General features: G+C 42.9%; 1 non-coding gene across 1 annotated transcript; it reads left to right on the top strand.

Annotated features, from left to right (window-relative positions):
• The first annotated feature begins 1,202 nt into the window (after positions 1-1,202).
• trnai-aau (transfer RNA isoleucine (anticodon AAU)) lies at positions 1,203-1,275 on the top strand. The gene has a single exon. It is a non-coding gene; the product is annotated as a tRNA-Ile (tRNA).
• Positions 1,276-15,108: the final 13,833 nt, after the last annotated feature.

Raw genomic sequence — 15,108 nt, forward strand, 5'->3', positions numbered from 1 at the left:
TCTCCTCCTTACTCTGTCTTTCTCCACTACTCTCTCTTTCTGTCTTTCTCCACTCCTTACTCTCTCTTTCTGTCTTTCTCCACTCCTTACTCTCTCTTTCTCCACTCCTTACTCTCCTTTCTCCACTCCTTACTCTCTCTTTCTGTCTTTCTCCACTCCTTACTCTCTCTTTCTGTCTTTCTCCACTCCTTACTCTCTCTTTCTGTCTTTCTCCACTCCTTACTCTCTCTCTTTCTGTCTTTCTCCACTCCTTACTCTCTCTTTCTGTCTTTCTCCACTCCTTACTCTCTCTTTCTGTCTTTCTCCACTCCTTACTCTCTCTTTCTCCACTCCTTACTCTCTCTTTCTCCACTCCTTACTCTCTCTTTCTCCCACTCCTTACTCTCTCTTCTGTCTTTCTCCACTCCTTACTCTCTCTTTCTGTCTTTCTCCACTCCTTACTCTCTCTTTCTGTCTTTCTCCACTCCTTACTCTCTCTTTCTTTCCCACTCCTTACTCTCTCTTTCTCCACTCCTTACTCTCTCTTTCTGTCTTTCTCCACTCCTTACTCTCTCTTTCTCCTCTCCTTACTCTCTCTTTCTGTCTTTCTCCACTCCTTACTCTCTCTTTTCTGTCTTTCTCCACTCCTTACTCTCTCTTTCTTTCTCCACTCCTTACTCTCTCTTTCTGTTTCATTGCTTATCTATCTCTCTCTCTCAATTCAATTTCAATTCACCTCAAGGGCTTTATTGGCATGGGAAACATATGTTAACATTGCCAAAGCGAGTGAAGTAGATAATATACAAAAGTGAAATAAACAATAAAAATATACAGTAAACATTATACATAAAGAAGTTCCAGGAAAAGGAAACCGCACACCAGTCTTGATAGTATCACTGATCTTTAATAAGCTTTACTTATCGGCCTCATGGCTTTTGTGAGTTAAATTTATTTTAATTTTTAATTTGGCACCTTGTGTAGACCTAGCCCCGCCCACATCTCGTGTTTTTCCCAATGCCAAATTAAGAGCTTCATCCACACACATAATTGTGTTGCTGTCCTGGAGCCCTGTGGGGTGTGTTTGTGAACAGAGCCCCCCAGCTTGCTTAGGGGCTCATAGTTTATTTCTCAATAGGTGATGGATTTGTTATGGAATGTCTTGAGCTCTTATTTAGTATGGTGTAGTTATTTCCACCTTTATCCGTCAAATGAGCATTATCTAAGGCCGGTTAGCTCAGTTGGTTAGAGCGTCGTGCTAATAACGCGAAGGTCTGGGTTCGATACCCGTACTGGCCAGGAGATTTTGTTTTTACTTTACTGTGTATGTCTACAGTGTCACATAACTGTATTGATTGGGGTCTACAATGTGCATTTTAAATTAGTAGTATAACTCTCTCTCTCTGTCTTTCTCCACTCCTTACTCTGTTTTCTCTCTCTGTCTTTCTCCACTCCTTACTTCTGTCTTTCTCCTCCTTACTCTCTCTTTCTCCACTCCTTACTCTCTCTTTCTGTCTTTCTCCACTCCTTACTCTCTCTTTCTGTCTTTCTCCACTCTTTCTGTCTTTCTCCACTCCTTCTCTGTCTTTCTCCCTCCTTACTCTCTCTGTCTTTCTCCACTCCTTACTCTCTCTTCTGTCTTTCTCCACTCCTTACTCTCTCTTTCTGTCTTTCTCCACTCCTTACTCTCTCTTTCTGTCTTTCTCCACTCCTTACTCTCTCTTTCTGTCTTTCTCCACTCCTTACTCTCTCTTTCTGTCTTTCTCCACTCCTTACTCTCTCTTTCTCTCTTTGTCCACTCCTTACTCTCTCTTTCTGTCTTTCTCCACTCCTTACTCTCTCTTTCTCCACTCCTTACTCTGTCTTTCTCCACTCCTTACTCTCTCTTTCTGTCTTTCTCCACTCCTTACTCTCTCTTTCTTCTTTCTCCACTCCTTACTCTCTTTTCTGTCTTTCTCCACTCCTTACTCTGTCTTTCTCCACTCCTTTGTCCTTTCTCCACTCCTTACTCTCTCTTTCTGTCTTTCTCCACTCCTTACTCTCTCTCTCTGTCTTTCTCCACTCCTTACTCTCTCTTTCTGTCTTTCTCCACTCCTTACTCTCTCTTTCTGTCTTTCTCCACTCCTTACTCTCTCTTTCTGTCTTTCTCCACTCCTTACTCTCTCTTTCTGTCTTTCTCCACTCCTTACTCTCTCTTTCTCCACTTCTTACTCTCTCTTTCTCCACTCCTTACTCTGTCTTTCTCCACTCCTTACTCTCTCTTTCTGTCTTTCTCCACTCCTTACTCTCTCTTTCTGTCTTTCTCCACTCCTTACTCTCTCTTTCTCCACTCCTTACTCTGTCTTTCTCCACTCCTTACTCTCTCTTTCTGTCTTTCTCCACTCCTTACTCTCTCTTTCTGTCTTTCTCCACTCCTTACTCTCTCTTTCTGTCTTTCTCCACTCCTTACTCTCTGTCTTTCTCCACTCCTTACTCTCTCTTTCTGTCTTTCTCCACTCCTTACTCTCTCTTTCTGTCTTTCTCCACTCCTTACTCTCTCTTTCTGTCTTTCTCCACTCCTTACTCTGTCTTTCTCCACTCCTTACTCTCTCTTTCTCCACTCCTTACTCTCTCTTTCTGTCTTTCTCCACTCCTTACTCTCTCTCTGTCTTTCTCCACTCCTTACTCTCTCTTTCTGTCTTTCTCCACTCCTTACTCTCTCTTTCTCTTTGTCCACTCCTTACTCTCTCTTTCTGTCTTTCTCCACTCCTTACTCTCTCTTTCTCCACTCCTTACTCTGTCTTTCTCCACTCCTTACTCTCTCTTTCTGTCTTTCTCCACTCCTTACTCTCTCTTTCTGTCTTTCTCCACTCCTTACTCTCTCTTTCTGTCTTTCTCCACTCCTTACTCTGTCTTTCTCCACTCCTTACTCTCTCTTTCTCCACTCCTTACTCTCTCTTTCTGTCTTTCTCCACTCCTTACTCTCTCTCTCTGTCTTTCTCCACTCCTTACTCTCTCTTTCTGTCTTTCTCCACTCCTTACTCTCTCTTTCTGTCTTTCTCCACTCACTCTTTCTCTTTCTCCACTCCTTACTCTCTCTTTCTGTCTTTCTCTCCTTACTGTCTCCACTTCTTACTCTCTCTTTCTCCACTCCTTACTCTCTCTTTCTCCACTCCTTACTCTCTCTTTCTGTCTTTCTCCACTCCTTACTCTCTCTTTCTCCACTCTTACTCTCTCTTTCTCCACTCCTTACTCTCTCTTTCTCCACTCCTTACTCTCTCTTTCTGTCTTTCTCCACTCCTTACTCTCTTTTCTGTCTTTAAATCTCTCTTTTCTGTCTTTCTCCACTTCTCTGTCTTTCTCCACTCCTTACTCTCTCTTTCTGTCTTTTTCCACTCCTTACTCTCTCTTTCTGTCTTTTCTCCACTCCTTACTCTCTCTTTCTGTCTTTCTCCACTCCTTACTCTCTCTTTCTCCACTCCTTACTTCTTTTCTGTCCCCTCTTACTCTTCTCCACTCCTTACTCTCTCTTTCTCCCACTCCCTTACTCTGTCTTTCTCTTTTCACTCCTTACTTCTCTTTCTGTCTTTCTCCACTCCTTACTCTCTCTTTCTCTCACTCCTTACTCTCTCTTCTGTCTTTCTCCACTCCTTACTCTCTCTTTCTGTCTTTCTCCACTCCTTACTCTCTTTCTCCACTCCTTACTCTTCTTTCTGTCTTTCTCCACTCCTTACTCTCTCTCTCTGTCTTTCTCCACTCCTTACTCTCTCTTTCTGTCTTTCTCCACTCCTTACTCTGTCTTTCTCCACTCCTTACTCTCTCTTTCTCCACTCCTTACTCTCTCTTTCTGTCTTTCTCCACTCCTTACTCTCTCTTTCTGTCTTTCTCCACTCCTTACTCTCTCTTTCTGTCTTTCTCCACTCCTTACTCTCTCTTTCTGTCTTTCTCCACTCCTTACTCTCTCTTTCTGTCTTTCTCCACTCCTTACTCTCTTTTTTCTCCACTCCTTACTCTCTCTTTCTGTCTTTCTCCACTCCTCTCTCCTCTTACTCTGTCTTTCTCCACTCCTTACTCTCTCTTTCTGTCTTTCTCCACTCCTTACTCTCTCTTTCTGTCTTTCTCCACTCCTTACTCTCTCTTTCTGTCTTTCTCCACTCCTTACTCTCTCTTACTCTGTCTTTCTCCACTCCTTACTCTCTCTTTCTGTCTTTCTCCACTCCTTACTCTCTCTTTCTGTCTTTTACCACTCTTTCTACTCTCTCTTTCTCCACTCCCTTACTCTCTCTTTCTGTCTTTCTCCACTCCTTACTCTCTCTTTCTCTCTTTCTTCCTCCACTCCACTTACTCTCTCTTTCTGTCTTTCTCCACTCCTTACTCTCTCTTTCTGTCTTTCTCCACTCCTTACTCTTTCTCCACTCCCTCTCTGTCTTTCTCCACTCTCTCTCTTTCTGTCCACTCCTTACTCTCTCTTTCTGTCTTTCTCCACTCCTTACTCTTTCTCCACTCCTTACTCTTTCTGTCTTTCTCACTCCCTTACTCTCTCTTTCTGTCTTTCTCCACTCCTTACTCTGTCTTTCTCCACTCCTTACTCTGTCTTTCTCCACTCCTTACTCTCTCTTTCTGTCTTTCTCCACCCTCTTCTCTCTCTTTGTCTTTCTCCACTCCTTTCTCTGTCTTTCTCCACTTTTCTCTCTTTCTCCACTCCTTACTCTCTCTTTCTGTCTTTCTCCACTCTTACTCTCTCTTTCTTTTCTCCACTCCTTACTCTCTCTTTCTGTCTTTCTCCACTCCTTACTCTCTCTTTCTCCACTCCTTACTCTTCTCCACTCCTCTCTCTCTTTCTCCACTCCTTACTCTCTCTGTTTTCTCCACTCCTTTCTCCACTCCTTACTCTCTTTTCCACTCCTTACTCTGTCTTTCTCCACTCCTTACTCTCTTTCTCCAGCACTTACTCTGTCTTTCTCCACTCTCTTTCTCCACTCCTTACTCTCTCTTTCTGTCTTTCTCCCTCCTTACTCTCTCTTTCTGTCTTTCTCCACTCCTTACTCTCTCTTTCTCCAATGTCTTGTCCACTCCTTACTCTCTCTCTCTCTTTCTCTCCTTACTGTCTTTCTCCACTCTCTCTCTTTCTGTCTTTCTCCACTCCTTACTCTCTCTTTCTTCTTTTTCCACTTAGTAGTTACTCTCTCTTTCTGTCTTTCTCCACTCCTTACTCTCTTTCTCCACTCTTACTCTGTCTTTCCCACTCCTTACTCTCTCTTTCTGTCTTTCTCCACTCCTTACTCTCTCTTTCTGTCTTTCTCCACTCCTTACTCTGTCTTTCTCCACTCCTCTCTCTTTCTTTCTCCTTACTCTCTTTCTGTCTTTCTCCAATCTTACTCTCTCTTTCTGTCTTTCTCCACTCCTTACTCTCTCTTTCTGTCTTTCTCCACTCCTTACTCTCTTTTCTGTCTTTCTCCACTCCTTACTCTCTCTTTCTGTCTTTCTCCACTCCTTACTCTCTCTTTCTGTCTTTCTCCACTCCTTACTCTACCACTTCTTACTCTGTCTTTCTCCACTCCTTACTCTGTCTTTCTCCACTCCTTACTCTCTCTTTCTGTCTTTCTCCACTTTCTCTCTTTCTCTCCACTCCTTACTCTCTCTTTCTGTCTTTCTCCACTCCTTACTCTCTCTTTCTGTCTTTCTCCACTCTTACTCTCTCTCTGTCTTTCTCCACCTTACTCTCTCTTTCTGTCTTTCTCCACTCCTTACTCTCTCTTTCTGTCTTTCTCTCCACTCCTTACTCTCTCTTTCTGTCTTTCTCCACTCCTTACTCTCTCTTTCTCCACTTCTCCACTCTCTCTTTCTCCACTCCTTACTCTCTCTTTCTCCACTCCTTACTCTCTTTCTGTCTTTCTCCACTCCTTACTCTCTTTTCTCCACTTCTTACTCTCTCTTTCTCCACCTTACTCTCTCTTTGTCCACTCCTTACTCTCTCTTTCTGTCTTTCTCCACTCCTTACTCTCTTTCTCCACTCATACTTACTCTCTCTTTTCTGTCTTTCTCCACTCCTTACTCTCTCTTTCTCCACTCCTTACTCTCTCTTTCTCCACTCCTTACTCTCTCTTTCTGTCTTTCTCCACTCCTTACTCTCTCTTTCTGTCTTTCTCCACTCCTTACTCTCTCTTTCTCCACTCCTTACTCTCTTTGTCCACTCCTTACTCTCTCTTTCTCTCTTTCTCCACTCCTTACTCTGTCTTTCTCCACTCCTTACTCTCTCTTTCTGTCTTTCTCCACTCCTTACTCTCTCTTTCTCTCTTTGTCCACTCCTTACTCTCTCTTTCTGTCTTTCTCCACTCCTTACTCTCTCTTTCTCCACTCCTTACTCTGTCTTTCTCCACTCCTTACTCTCTCTTTCTGTCTTTCTCCACTCCTTACTCTCTCTTTCTGTCTTTCTCCACTCCTTACTCTCTCTTTCTGTCTTTCTCCACTCCTTACTCTGTCTTTCTCCACTCCTTACTCTCTCTTTCTCCACTCCTTACTCTCTCTTTCTGTCTTTCTCCACTCCTTACTCTCTCTCTCTGTCTTTCTCCACTCCTTACTCTCTCTTTCTGTCTTTCTCCACTCCTTACTCTGTTTTCTGTCTTTCTCCACTTCCTTACTCTCTCTTTCTTTCTCCACTCCTTACTCTCTCTTTGTCTCTCCACTCCTTACTCTCTCTTTCTGTCTTTGTCCACTCCTTACTCTCTCTTTCTGTCTTTCTCCACTCCTTACTCTCTCTTTCTCCACTCTTACTCTGTCTTTCTCCTTACTTACTCTCTTTTCTGTCTTTCTCCACTCCTTACTCTCTCTTTCTCCACTCCTTACTCTGTCTTTCTCCACTGTCTTTCTCTCTTACTCTTCTGTCTTTCTCCACTCCTTACTCTCTCTTTCTGTCTTTCTCCACTCCTTACTCTCTCTTTCTGTCTTTCTCCACTCCTTACTCTCTCTTTCTGTCTTTCTCCACTCCTTACTCTCTCTTTCTGTCTTTCTCCACTCCTTACTCTCTCTTTCTGTCTTTCTCCACTCCTTACTCTCTCTTTCTCCTTTCTCCACTCCTTACTCTCTCTGTCTTTCTCCACTCTTACTCTCTCTTTCTCCACTCTCTTTCTCTCTTTGTCCACTCCTTACTCTCTCTTTCTCCACTTCTTACTCTCTCTTTCTCCACTCTTACTCTCTCTTTGTCCACTCCTTACTCTCTCTTTCTGTCTTTCTCCACTCCTTACTCTCTTTTCTCCACTCCTTACTCTCTCTTTCTGTCTTTCTCCACTCCTTACTCTGTCTTTCTCCACTCCTTACTCTCTCTTTCTGTCTTTCTCCACTCCTTACTCTCTCTTTCTGTCTTTCTCCACTCCTTACTCTCTTTCTGTCTTTCTCCACTCCTTACTCTCTCTTTCTCCACTTACTTACTCTCTTTCTCCACTCCTTACTCTCTCTTTCTGTCTTTCTCCCTCCTTACTCTCTCTTTCTCCACTCCTTACTCTCTCTTTCTCTTTCTCCACTCCTTACTCTTTCTCTTTCTCCACTCTTACTCTCTCTTTCTGTCTTTCTCCACTCCTTACTCTCTCTGTCTTTCTCCACTTACTCTCTCTTTCTGTCCACTCCTTACTCTCTCTCTGTTTTCTCCACTCTTACTCTCTCTCCACTTACTCTCTCTTTCTCCACTCCTTACTCTCTCTTTCTCCACTCCTTACTCTCTCTTTCTGTCTTTCTCCACTCCTTACTCTCTCTTTCTGTCTTTCTCCACTCCTTTTCTCTCTCTTTCTGTCTTTCTCCACTCCTTACTCTCTCTTTCTCTCTTTCTCCAATCCTTACTCTCTCTTTCTCCACTCCTTACTCTCTCTTTCTGTCTTTCTCCACTCCTTACTCTCTCTTTCTCCACTCCTTACTCTCTCTTTCTGTCTTTCTCCACTCCTTATAACTTTCTTTCTTTTTCTCCACTCCTTACTCTCTCTTTCTGTCTTTCTCCATTCCTTACTCTCTCTTCTCCACTCTTACTCTCAATTTCTCCACTCCTTACTCTCTCTTTCTGTCTTTCTCCACTCCTTTTCTGTCTTTCTCCACTCCTTACTCTCTCTTTCTGTCTTTCTCCACTCCTTACTAAACTCTTTCTGTCTTTGTCCACATTACTCTCTCTTTCTGTCTTTCTCCACTCCTTACTCTCTCTTTCTCCACTCCACTCTTCTTTCTCCACTCCTTACTCTCTTTTCTGTCTTTCTCCACTCCTTACTCTCTCTTTCTGTCTTTCTCCACTCCTTACTCTCTTTTTCTTTCTTTCTCCACTCTTACTCTCTCTTTCTGTCTTTCTCCACTCCTTACTCTCTCTTTTCTCCACTCCTTACTCTCTCTTTCTGTCTTTCTCCACTCCTTACTCTCTCTTTCTGTCTTTCTCCCCCTTACTCTCTCTTGTCTTTCTCCACTCCTTACTCTCTTTCTGTCTTTCTCCACTCCTTACTCTTTCTCCTGTCTTACTCTCTCTTTTTACTGTCTTTTTCCACTCCTTTACTCTCTCTTTCTGTCTTTCTCCAGGCCTTACTCTCAGTTTCTCCACTCCTTACTCTCTCTTTCTCCACTCCTTACTCTCTCTTTTGTTTTCTCCACTTTACTCTCTCTTTCTACAGTCCTTACTCTCTCTCTTTGTCTTTCTCCACTCCTTACTCTCTTTTTGTCTTTCTCCAGTCCTACTCTCTCTTTCTGTCTTTCTCCACTCCTTACTCTCTTTTCTCTCTTACTCTTCTTTCTCCACTCCTTACTCTGTCTTTCTCCACTCCTTACTCTCTCTTTCTGTCTTTCTCCACTCCTTACTCTCTCTTTCTGTTTTCTCCACTCTTTCTGTCTTTGTCCACTCCTTACTCTCTCTTTCTCTCTTTCTCCACTCCTTACTCTCTCTTTCTCCACTCCTTACTCTCTCTTTCTGTCTTTCTCCACTTCTTACTCTCTCTTTCTCCACTCCTTACTCTCTCTTTCTGTCTTTCTCCACTCCTTACTCTCTCTTTCTGTCTTTCTCCACTCCTTACTCTCTCTTTCTGTCTTTCTCCACTCCTTACTCTCTCTTTCTTACTCTCTCTTTCCACTCCTTTCTCTCTCTTTCTCCACTTTCTCCTCCTTACTCTGTCTTTCTCCACTCCTTACTCTCTCTTTCTGTCTTTCTCCACTCCTTACTCTCTCTTTCTCTCTTTGTCCACTCCTTACTCTCTCTTTCTGTCTTTCTCCACTCCTTACTCTCTCTTTCTCCACTCCTTACTCTGTCTTTCTCCACTCCTTACTCTCTCTTTCTGTCTTTCTCCACTCCTTACTCTCTCTTTCTGTCTTTCTCCACTCCTTACTCTCTCTTTCTGTCTTTCTCCACTCCTTACTCTGTCTTTCTCCACTCCTTACTCTCTCTTTCTCTCCACTCCTTACTCTCTCTTTCTGTCTTTCTCCACTCCTTACTCTCTCTTTCTCTGTCTTTCTCCACTCCTTACTCTCTCTTTCTGTCTTTTCTCCACTCCTTACTCTCTCTTTCTGTCTTTCTCCACTCCTTACTCTCTCTTTCTGTCTTTCTCCACTCCTTACTCTCTCTTTCTGTCTTTCTCCACTCCTTACTCTCTCTTTCTCTCTTTCTCCACTCCTTACTCTCTCTTTCTGTCTTTCTCCACTCCTTACTCTCTCTTTCTCCACTCCTTACTCTGTCTTTCTCCACTCCTTACTCTCTCTTTCTGTCTTTCTCCACTCCTTACTCTCTCTTTCTCTTTCTCCACTCCTTACTCTCTCTTTCTGTCTTTCTCCACTTCTTACTCTGTCTTTCTCCACTCCTTACTCTCTTTTCTCCACTCCTTACTCTCTCTTTCTGTCTTTCTCCACTCCTTACTCTCTCTCTGTCTTTCTCCACTCCTTACTCTCTCTTTCTGTCTTTCTCCACTCCTTACTCTCTCTTTCTGTCTTTCTCCACTCCTTACTCTCTTTCTGTCTTTCTCCACTCCTTACTCTCTCTTTCTGTCTTTCTCCACTCCTTACTCTCTCTTTCTCCACTTTTCTCCTTTCTCCTTACTCTCTCTTTCTGTCTTTCTCCACTCCTTACTCTCTCTTTCTCCACTCTTACTCTCTTTCTCCACCCTTACTCTCTCTTTCTCCACTCCTTACTCTCTCTTTCTCCACTCCTTACTCTCTCTTTCTGTCTTTCTCCACTCCTTACTCTGTCTTTCTCCACTTCTTACTCTCTCTTTCTCCACTCCTTACTCTCTTTTCTGTCTTTCTCCACTTAAATCTCTCTTTCTGTCTTTCTCCACTCCTTACTCTCTCTTTCTGTCTTTCTCCACTCCTTACTCTCTCTTTCTCCACTCTTACTCTCTTGTTTGTCCAGAGCCCCTTACTCTCTCTTTCTGTCTTTCTCCACTCCTTACTACTCTTCTGTCTTTCTCCACTGTCTTACTCTCTCTTTCTGTCTTTCTCCACTCCTTACTCTCTCTCTTTTTCTCTCTTTCTCCACCCTGGTTAGGCCTTACTCTCTCTTTCTGTCTTTCTCCACTCCTTACTCTCTCTTTTTTTCCACTCCTTACTCTCTCTTTCTGTCCACTCCTTACTCTCTCTTTCTGTCTTTCTCCACTCCTTCTCTCTTCTTTCTGTCTTTCTCCTCCTTACTCTCTCTTTCTGTCTTTCTCCACTCCTTACTCTCTCTTTCTGTCTTTCTCCACTCCTTACTCTCTTTCTTTTCTCCACTCCTTACTCTCTCTTTCTCCATTGCTTATCTTATCTCTCTTTGTTATGTCCTCTCCAACTCTGTCTTTCTCCTCTTTCTCTTTATTGTCTTTCTCCACCTTACTCTCTCTTTCTGTCTTTCTCCACTCCTTACTCTCTCTTTCTGTCTTTCTCCTCCTTACTCTTTTCTCCATTTCTCTCTTCTCTCTTTCTCTCTCTTTCTGTCTTTCTCACTCCTTACTCTCTCTTTCTGTCTTTCTCCACTCCTTACTCTCTCTTTCTGTCTTTCTCCACTCCTTACTCTCTCTTTCTGTCTTTCTCCACTCCTTACTCTGTCTTTCTCTCCTTTCTGTCTTTCTCCACTCCTTACTCTCTCTTTTTGTCTTTCTCCACTTAAACTCTCTCTTTCTGTCTTTCTCCACTCCTTACTCTCTCTTTCTGTCTTTCTCCTCCTTACTCTGTCTTTCTCCACTCCTTACTCTCTCTTTCTGTTTTCTCCACTCCTTACTCTCTCTTTCTGTCTTTCTCCACTCCTTACTCTCTCTTTCTGTCTTTCTCCACTCCTTACTCTGTCTTTCTTTGTCTTTCAGAGCCACTCCTTACTCTCTCTTTCTGTCTTTCTCCACCTTCTTGGACTCTGTCTTTCTCCACTCCTTACTCTCTTTCTGTCTTTCTCCACTCCTTACTCTCTCTCTTTTCTCCACTCCTTACTCTCTTTTCTGTCTTTCTCCACTCTCTTCTCTCTCTTTCTCCACTCCTTACTCTGTCTTTCTCCACTCCTTACTCTCTCTTTCTGTCTTTCTCCACTCCTTACTCTCTCTTTCTGTTTTCTCCTCCTTACTCTCTCTTTCTGTCTTTCTCCACTCCTTACTCTGTCTTTCTCCACTTACTCTCTCTTTCTCCACTCCTTACTCTCTCTTTCTGTCTTTCTCCACTCCTTACTCTCTCTCTCTGTCTTTCTCCACTCCTTACTCTCTCTTTCTGTCTTTCTCCACTCCTTACTCTCTCTTTCTCTCTTTCTCCACTCCTTACTCTGTCTTTCTCCACTCCTTACTCTCTCTTTCTGTCTTTCTCCACTCCTTACTCTCTCTTTCTCCACTCCTTACTCTCTCTTTCTGTCTTTCTCCACTCCTTACTCTCTCTTTCTCCACTCCTTACTCTGTCTTTCTCCACTCCTTACTCTCTCTTTCTGTCTTTCTCCACTCCTTACTCTCTCTTTCTGTCTTTCTCCACTCCTTACTCTCTCTTTCTGTCTTTCTCCACTCCTTACTCTCTCTTTTCTTACTGTCTCTCTCCTTACTCTCTCTTTCTGTCTTTCTCCACTCCTTACTCTCTCTTTCTGTCTTTCTCCACTCCTTACTCTCTTTTCTGTCTTTCTCCACTCCACTCTCTCTTTCTGTCTTTCTCCACTCCTTACTCTCTCTTTCTGTCTTTCCACTCCACTCCTTCTCTGTCTTTCTCCACTCCTTACTCTCTCTTTCTGTCTTTCTCCACTCCTTACTCTCTCTTTCTGTCTTTCTCCACTCCTTACTCTCTCTTTCTGTCTTTCTCCACTCCTTACTCTGTCTTTCTCCACTCCTTACTCTCTCTTTTCTGTCCTTACTCTCTCTTTCTGTCTTTCTCCACTCCTTACTCTCTCTTTCTGTCTTTCTCCACTCCTTACTCTGTCTTTTTATATTTTTACACTCTTACTTTCTGTCTTTCTCCACTCCTTACTCTCTCTTTCTGTCTTTCTCCACTCCTTACTCTCTCTTTCTGTCTTTTTCTCCACTCCTTACTCTCTCTTTCTGTCTTTCTCCACTCCTTACTCTCTCTTTCTGTCTTTCTCCACTCCTTACTCTCTTTCTCCACTTTCTGTCTTTCTCCACTCCTTACTCTCTCTTTCTGTCTTTCTCCACTCCTTACTCTCTCTTTCTCTCACTCTTACTCTGTCTTTCTCCTTTCTCCACTCCTTACTCTCTCTTTCTGTCTTTCTCCACTCCTTACTCTCTCTTTCTCCACTTTACTAAATTCTCCACTCCTTAACTCTCTCTCTTTCTGTCTTTCTCCACTCCTTTTCTCTTTCTGTCTTTCTCCACTCCTTACTCTGTCTTTCTCCACTCCTTACTCTCTCTTTCTGTCTTTCTCCACTCCTTACTCTCTCTTTCTGTCTTTCTCCACTCCTTACTCTCTCTTTCTGTCTTTCTCCACTCCTTACTCTCTCTTTCTGTCTTTCTCCACTCCTTACTCTCTCTTTCTGTCTTTCTCCTCTTACTCTCTCTTTCTCCACTCCTTACTCTGTCTTTCTCCACTCCTTACTCTCTCTTTCTGTCTTTCTCCACTCCTTACTCTCTCTTTCTGTCTTTCTCCACTCCTTACTCTCTCTTTCTGTCTTTCTCCACTCCTTACTCTGTCTTTCTCCACTCCTTACTCTGTCTTTCTCCACTCCTTACTCTCTCTTTCTGTCTTTCTCCACTCCTTACTCTCTCTTTCTGTCTTTCTCCACTCCTTACTCTCTCTTTCTGTCTTTCTCCACTCCTTACTCTGTCTTTTTCTCCCTCCTTACTCTCTCTTTCTGTCTTTCTCCACTCCTTACTCTTCTCTCTTTCTGTCTTTCTCCACTCCTTACTCTCTTTCTTTTCTCCACTCCTTACTCTCTCTTTCTCTCCTTACTCTCTCTTTACTCCTCTTTCTGTCTTTCTCCACTCCTTACTCTCTCTTTCTGTCTTTCTCCACTCCTTACTCTCTCTTTCTGTCTTTCTCCACTCCTTACTCTCTCTTTCTGTCTTTCTCCACTCCTTACTCTCTCTTTCTCCACTCCTTACTCTCTCTTTCTCCACTCCTTACTCTCTTTCTGTCTTTCTCCACTCCTTCTCTCTTTCTGTCTTTCTCCACTCCTTACTCTCTCTTTCTGTCTTTCTCCACTCCTTACTCTCTCTTTCTGTCTTTCTCCACTCCTTACTCTCTCTTTCTGTCTTTCTCCACTCCTTACTCTCTCTTTCTCCATCTTCTGTCTTTCTCCAACTCTCTTTCTCCACTCCTTACTCTCTCTTTCTGTCTTTCTCCACTCCTTACTCTCTCTTTCTGTCTTTCTCCACTCCTTACTCTGTCTTTCTCCACATCTGTCTTTCTCCACTCACTCTCTCTTTCTGTCTTTTTTTTTCCATCCTTACTCTCTCTTATCTGTCTTTCTCCACTCCTTACTCTCTCTTTCTGTCTTTCTCCACTCCTACTCTCTTTTCTGTCTTTCTCCACTCCTTACTCTCTCTTTCTGTCTTTCTCCACTCCTTACTCTCTCTTTCTTCTTTCTCCACCCTTACTCTTCTTTCTCCATCACTGATCTTTCTCTTTCTAAGCTCTTTTCTCCTACTCTCTCTTTCTGTCTTTCTCCATCCTTACTTTTTTCTGTCTTTCTTCCTTACTCTCTCTTTTAATTTTTAATTTGGCTCCACTCCTTACTCTGTCTTTCTCCACTCTTACTCTCTCTTTCTCTGTCTTTCTCCAATGCCTTACTCTCTCTTTCTGTCTTTCCACCACATCCTTATCTGTTGCTTTCTGTCTTTCTCCTCCTTACTCTCTCTTTCTCCACTCCTTACTCTACTCTTTCAATTGATCCATTTGTTTGCCAATCTTGAGCTCTTTTTAGTACTGTCTTTATTTCCACCTCCTTACTCTGTCTTTCTCCACTCCTTACTCTCTCTTTCTGTCTTTCTCCACTCCTTACTCTCTCTTTCTGTCTTTCTCCACTCCTTACTCTCTCTTTCTGTCTTTTTCTCCTTACTCTCTCTACTCTCTCTTTCTCCCTCCTTACTCTGGAGATTTTCCACTTTACTTTACTGTCTTTCTCCAGTCCTCACTAACTCTTTTGTCTTTCTCCAATGTTACATTTTTTGTCTTTCTCCACTCCTTACTCTCTCTTTCTGTCTTTCTCCACTCCTTACTCTGTTTTTCTCTCTGTCTTTCTTCTCTTTCTGTCTTTCTCCACTTACTCTCTCTCTGTCTTTCTCCACTCTTACTCTTCTTTCTCCACTCCCACTCCTACTCTCTCTTTCTGTCTTTCTCCACTCCTTACTCTCTCTTTCTGTCTTTCTCCACTCCTTACTCTCTTTCTGTCTTTCTCCACTCCTTACTCTCTCTTTCTGTCTTTCTCCACTCCTTACTCTCTCTTTCTGTCTTTCTCCACTCCTTACTCTCTTTTCTGTCTTTCCACAATCCACTCCTTACTCTCTCTTTCTGTCTTTCTCCACTCCTTACTCTCTCTTTACTCTGTCTTTCTCCACTCCTTACTCTTTCTGTCTTTCTCCACTCCTTACTCTCTCTTTCTGTCTTTCTCCACTCCTTACTCTCTCTTTCTGTCTTTCTCCACTCCTTACTCTCTCTTTCTCCACTCCTTACTCTCTCTTTCTCCTCCTTACTCTCTCTTTCTGTCTTTCTCCACTCTCTCTCTCTTTCTTTCCACTCCCTTCTCTCTTATCTGTC

This window comes from Oncorhynchus nerka, linkage group LG18 (assembly GCF_034236695.1).
Source record: "Oncorhynchus nerka isolate Pitt River linkage group LG18, Oner_Uvic_2.0, whole genome shotgun sequence".
Taxonomy (NCBI): domain Eukaryota; kingdom Metazoa; phylum Chordata; class Actinopteri; order Salmoniformes; family Salmonidae; genus Oncorhynchus; species Oncorhynchus nerka.